Below are 6,173 nucleotides of genomic sequence, written 5' to 3'. Positions count from 1 at the left end.
GCAACGAAGAAAGACGAGGCGAGGTGATGAATCAAAGCGTTTCCTCTCCTCGGGAGACACAGACGACGGCAAATACACACAGCAGTCTCTGGTTTGACATACCATTTGCGCATGCGCAGTCACAACACTGATTCCTAGTTTTTGAATGACTCGCCGCACGAGACGGGTGCGCTCTTTTTGCTCTTCTCGCGTCACAGATCAAAGAACACGCAATAAAAGCGCTCGTGATATCATTGACAGTTAGCACGAATTTGAAAGCACATTCTGAAGAAGCAAATAATCACCAGGTGCCGAGGACTCATAGCAAGTAGCCAAAGAGCCTCCAACATCAATGAAGGACTACTGTTCACAGACGTTTCTCAAACTGTGTTTACGTCGTCAGCAGATTGTGAATTCACTGTGTATTGATGAAGCCATAATCTATCAAATGTGATTTTTTGGCCTTTATAAACAGTTTTATTGTCAGGTGTAGCCAAGTTATACATTTAATGTTGAATGAAGGACACCGTTCTGCCTTTGACATAGCTTGCCAGTTTTTTTCTGGGGTGGGGGGGGGTGCAGAGTGAGTAGGGGTGCGTTCCAAATGCTTTTTTTTCACCTCCTTGCTTCCTTTCCTTGCCTCCTCTCCTAGTATGGAAGGCCAAACCAGACAAAAAATGTGTGAAATTGATGTCGGGAATCACGTGTTGTCAATGTGGTCTCATTCCATTGGCTTATTTTATGTCCTTGCTTCCTTTCTTGGCTCCTTGCTCCATGCACCGGAGGATGCAAGGAAAGGAAGCAAGGAAACTATGCACAGACAGAGGAATCGAGGAAATGTGAAGAAGGACATTGGAAAGTTATTAAAGCCTCAGTTTGAAGCCGCGTCAGTTAGAGATGTGGCAGACGGGGAGAGGTGGATCCACAGGCCAGTCATTATACGTCACGCGTTCTGAAAAAACGCTTCCGCAAAGGATGCACTCGTGTTTCCTTGCTCAAGAATTCTTTTGGGAGCCTCCTAGCTCCTGGGAGGAGCATTTAACGGGATGGAATGTCTTTACAGATGGCGCACCTCAATTGATTTCTGGATCAGTCATGGATCCCCCTGAGACCAAGGAAGAATAAAATAAGCTATTGGAATGCACCCTCGATGACAATGCGTGACTCCATATGTAAATTTTGCGGCCTTCCATACTTGGACAGGAGGCAAGAAAAGGAAGCAAAGAGGTAAAAAAAAAAATAAGCATTTGGAACGCATCCCTAGGTGTGTGGAGTGAGCAGGTGTGCTTAGAGGACAGGTGTGTGGAGCAAACAGGTGTGCTTAGAGGACAGGTGTGTGGAGCGAACAGGTGTGCTTAGTGTACAGGTGTGTGGAGCGAACAGGTGTACTTAGAGGACAGGTGTGTGGGGCGAGCAGGTGTGCTTAGTGCACAGGTGTGTGGAGCGAGCAGGTTTATAGAGCAGACAGGATCATGTCCAGCAAATGTCCTTAATGGCCAGGTACCCAGATCTGGGTACAGACAGTAGGAATGGCTAAAATGGAGAGCCATTCCCGCAGTAAGGGGAAACTCCCCCCTCTCAACATGGTATGGTCCAGTGAGCACAGTTGGAGGAGGCTTGATGGAACACTCAAAGTGATGAGACAACGGGGTGGGAGGGTGCTCTGCCACTGTCACTAACCCGCATTGAGGGTAATAATAATAATAACAATAATAATGTTTAATGTTGGTCAAAGGTTTATTTGTGTTTAGCGTCCACAATGTTTAGCATACAAAAGAAAATTATATTGAGTGCATAATATATACTGAGAGGCATGTGTGTGTGAGATAGACACGCCTACTATTTTACCTGTGTCAAGTAATTAACCAAAATAATAACCTATGCAACCTAAGGCTTTACGCAACTTTGATTTAATCAATCGGTGATTTTAAAATGTTGATTCTAAATCAAACACTAATGGGGGGGGGGGGGGGGGTGGCAGTTGGTGCCAAATTTTGTTCAGTTATTCAGTCAAAGCAACTGACCACTGTGCATTTAATTTGGTAAGTAAACAGGACTAGGGCTGTAGACAGTCACCGTTCACACTCCAGTTGGCTGGACAAGTACAATATACACACTACAGTTTCACTTATCAATCATTTTTGGCACTTTGTGGACACAAAACAATTGTATGTTTACGTTGTATATTTTAGCTTGAGTGTGTGCTCTGTATGAATGATACACTTTTGTCTCAGGAAGAAATAAATGAAGAAATAAACAGAGTTACAACAAGAGCTGAATTATCTCAGTTCAGTAACACACGAGAGAGAATGATTATCCAAGTGTATCACTTATGTGTGTACTTAGAAAAGACTTGGTTTGTTACAAGAGCTCTGCAAGAATTCACCCAACGCATGAATCTGTGCTTATGCTGTGGCCTGCGCACGTGGCTGCAACAGCCTCCTCTTGTTGTTGTCATGGGTGCGACCCTTCTGTCATCAGGACCAATGACAGCGCCGGTACGGGACTGGGCAGTTCTGTTTGCCACGTAGGCGATCGCCCATATTTTCCTGCAAAACAGTTTACGGTTACGCTGTCCGAGCGCGTCACGTCATTGTTTTCTGATGAATGAAAAATGAAAATGAAAATAAAAATTCGTTCACCCTGCAGAAATAAAGAACGAGAGTGGCGTGTCATTCTGTAGCGGGCAAGCGTGCGTAGCTGAGGTGCGCACTGGACAGTTCCTGCGCGTGAATTGGTATCTCAACAGTTCATCTCCTGTTCAATCCTCCGACACATATTCCAGATCTTGATTGATGGGCTTAAAACCCTTTTCTTTTTTCCAGATTCAATGTCCTGGATGCTTACCATTTTCATATCGTCAGCTAGATAAATTAAGAAAAAAAATTCAGCAAGCAGGAGCAATTAATCTTTTTTTCCCCAACTGATACCAGGTTCAAAGCATTAGCTTCCGTTTCAGGAAGTCGATGGACGGGAGGCCATTCAATTTTATAAAGAAAAAAACATACAGAAACACACACAATGAACACATTGTGATGCTCCTTGACGCACCCATAAAAGGAGAAAAAAGAGGAGCATCTATTAAAAGTATTCCAGAAGCAATATCCAAGCGAACGTGCGAACAATGCAAACATGCCAGGTGCATTTAAAGCAAACAAATCACGTGTAACCTCTGTCCACAATTCAGTTGAGTAAGTTGAATGGATTTATTTTATTTCTTTACTTCAGTACGCAATACAAACAAGCAAGCAATCCCACTAGTCGCACGCAAGCATAAATATCGCGGACAGGAGCCCCCTGTACGCGTGGGTGTATGTCTGGAAAAATAAAACACGACAAACCAAACAAAAAATAAAAAATACATAGCAGGCTTTCGCAGTGAGAAAATCCAAAACTAAAAAAGCGAGGGGGTAGGCGACTCACCCTTCCGATGCCTTCTGCCGGCCGGCGCCCTGTCTGTTCTCGGCTCTTCTCCCGCTCATAAGTTCGTGTAACCCTTGAGTGACCCACGCAAATCCCCAAAAACGTCAATATATGGATAAAAAGGTGAACATTGCCAAACAAAAACCACCAATATCTGCCGGAAACGGAATCGGACTCTTCAGCAATGGAAAGCAGGCTCTCCAAATATCACCAGTAATCCACCCGACCAGGAGTTTTTCCAACAAAGACAAAACCGACATAAAGCAAAATGAAAACACAGCGACCAAACCGACCTTCGGGGGAAACAGCTGCCAACGACCCCGCCAAAGATTCAAAACAGTACATTGATGTTTACGTCACTCGTTTCCCATCATCACCCACGTAACGACGTCACCTTTGAACCCCCGAGGAAATAACTTTATTTATTTATTTTATTTTTGCAATTCAAAAATAGAATACAAAACAAGTGAACAAGCCATTCTTTCAAAAAAATATACAGAATAGCAAGTGATCAATACAGACATAAAAAGGGGGAAAATGCTTGGGACATATAAAATTACATAAACCGTTTAAGAGCATAAAATATATCAATTATTTTAACAGCGTTCTTATTTGAAGAGCCCATAATATCATCCATGTAACGTTCCAGCTCCTTATATAGTATTGAAAATCTAGGTTCCTTGTTTGTAAATAAATTCACCCTTATGAATATGAAACGTTTCCATTAGTATTATAAAGTTAAATAAATATATTTATTTTTTTGACATTCTTATATTATTTATGAACACCAAAAGTAATGTTCCCACACCCCGAGGAAGGAACTGCCACATCAACGGATTTACGTCGCGTGCCAAACAAAGACAATTTGAGTTTCTGAGATCAGTTCCCGCTGCAAAATGGCAGGTGCAGGTTTTTCTGCCACTATGGGAAGATTAGTTTTCTCACGTGAGCTTACTAGCGGGTTCGTGATAAATTCTATAGCCCTCCGACCGAGAACCTCTTGATTAATCGAGGCTCAGTGTCTCCAACTCCTGCGCGTGACCCAGTTCTCACACGACCTTTTTTCCAGCTCAGTTCAACCCCATGCACGCGCGAAAGTGTGGAATCACTGAAAATTCTGCTCCACGAAGTTAATGTGAGATTTTAGGATCTACCACGAGGGGGCGCCTCTGTCCTGTCCTGTCCCAGTCTGGGAATTTACCCACCCCCGTGTGTTTGGAACGATTCCCATTTTCAGTGTAGATAAGGAAATGACCATGACCCGTAAAACGGAGTATGATTTGGCTTCTCGCGCAAATATGAGTCTGACGTAGGAAAGCAGAGTGGCGGCATTGAGCGCCTTTAAGGGTCTCCAGAAAAAAAACGCATTGTTTCACATCAGCAAAAAATTATAATGATAAAATTATATAATTAGAACTATAATTATTAAAATGTTCTATTATAGTTATGAAATTGTATAATTACAAAATCAATTAAAAATAAATAAATAGTTTAAATTTGACTTGAGAGCACATAGGTACATATATGTGCAGGAGCAGCTGCACACCGACTTCTGCTATTGATTAAATTACAGACATTGAATATCCGCTGCTCTCCGCCTGGATTCCACATACAATGCGGGGCATTGTGAGAAAGCGCAGTTTAGCAATTAAAATTTTTAGTACCAACCATACTTTTAGCCCGCATGCGTGTGCGCACACACATACACATTATGTATGCGAGTTTGTATATATACGCACATTTTATATTTGTAATGAAACAATTCACAATGTGGTTTTAATTACATTTTGGTCTCACCATGTAGAAATGACGGCACTTTTTATACCTGGTCCCCCCATTTCAGGGCATGCAAACTCCCCCGGCTCCTCCAGAATCGGTTCCCCAAACTGCCTGCTAGTTTATTTGTTGCGGGCCTCTCTACTCGCGCTAAGTGATTGATTGGTCCCTCTCTTGCTCTCGAGAAGTAGCAGGTGTGGCTTCTCGCTTGCCTCTCATCTGCATGAGCGGAATGTGTGCGCGGGCGGCAGTAGTGGCGGTCTGGCGGTCGCGGGACGCGGGTCTCTGGACAGAGTCACGATTGTCTTGCGCGTGAACAACAACTGTAACTGGAAAGGCAACCCGAAGATCCTCACGTTCGGAAGGTTCGGTTATCGGTTTTGTTTGTATTTTTTTCTTTTTAGAGGTTGTTGCGCATATATGAAATCCGCTTAAAGGTTTCTGATAAGTTTTGCGCGTGTAAACATACCTGTTTATTTTTTCCCGTAGTTACGGACTCACTAGTCGAATAAGAGGCAGTTTTGTTTTCTCGCGTTACGGTTGCGAGGACGAGCGCTGTCGTCGTTTAACTAATAATAACTTAAGCTCGGTGCCAGTAACAGTATCTTCCAGGTCAGCGCGCGGTGTGCGCGCGATGGTGCCATAGCGCTTCCTCTGCCGAACCTGTTATTCAGCTGTAAGAAGAGGGGAGTACTACGCTCTGAAGGTGAGGGCGAAATGGCACGTAGCGAAGTACCTGCCTTAATTTACACAGGTTTAATTATATTTTCTTGTCGAACTTTAAATCCAACAAAACATGTTCCTGTAAAACACACTGCCATCATCTCGTTAAGTGTGATTTGAGAGTGTAATTCTGTATGTCTGGTGTCAACACGAGAATAAATAACGTGTTTGTTCCGGGCGGCCTGCAGTAATGGGCTAATCCTGAGAAACGACCTTTGCTTTACAGCGTTTATCGTTTTCCACTGAAATCTGTTGCTAAGGCAACGGTGTAG

The 6,173-nt window shown here is 43.3% G+C and overlaps 2 protein-coding genes across 8 annotated transcripts in view; one reads left to right on the top strand and one right to left on the bottom strand.

Moving 5' to 3' along the window:
* Positions 1-5,345, bottom strand: part of tril (TLR4 interactor with leucine-rich repeats) — a 32,460-nt gene extending 27,115 nt beyond the window's left edge. For 2 of the 7 annotated variants that reach the window (XM_064349084.1, XM_064349083.1), the window contains exons 1-2: positions 3,696-5,217; positions 3,403-3,475 (exon numbers count right to left, since the gene is read on the bottom strand). The gene's annotated coding sequence lies outside the window, so the exon portion shown is untranslated. The other 5 variants (XR_010332130.1, XR_010332131.1, XR_010332129.1 and 2 more) reach the window with 5 other exon arrangements.
* A 788-nt stretch (positions 5,346-6,133) lies between these two features.
* The window catches only part of wipf3 (WAS/WASL interacting protein family member 3), an 8,858-nt gene continuing 8,818 nt past the window's right edge, over positions 6,134-6,173 (top strand). Inside the window, 1 exon segment of the mRNA XM_064345646.1 lies at positions 6,134-6,173. This exon segment is cut by the window's right edge and continues 100 nt beyond it. The gene's annotated coding sequence lies outside the window, so the exon portion shown is untranslated.

The sequence above is a fragment of the Anguilla rostrata genome, chromosome 8 (assembly GCF_018555375.3).
Source record: "Anguilla rostrata isolate EN2019 chromosome 8, ASM1855537v3, whole genome shotgun sequence".
Lineage (NCBI taxonomy): Eukaryota > Metazoa > Chordata > Actinopteri > Anguilliformes > Anguillidae > Anguilla > Anguilla rostrata.
The sequence above is the reverse complement of the archived record's forward strand: the minus strand, read 5'-3'. Positions and strand labels throughout refer to the sequence as shown.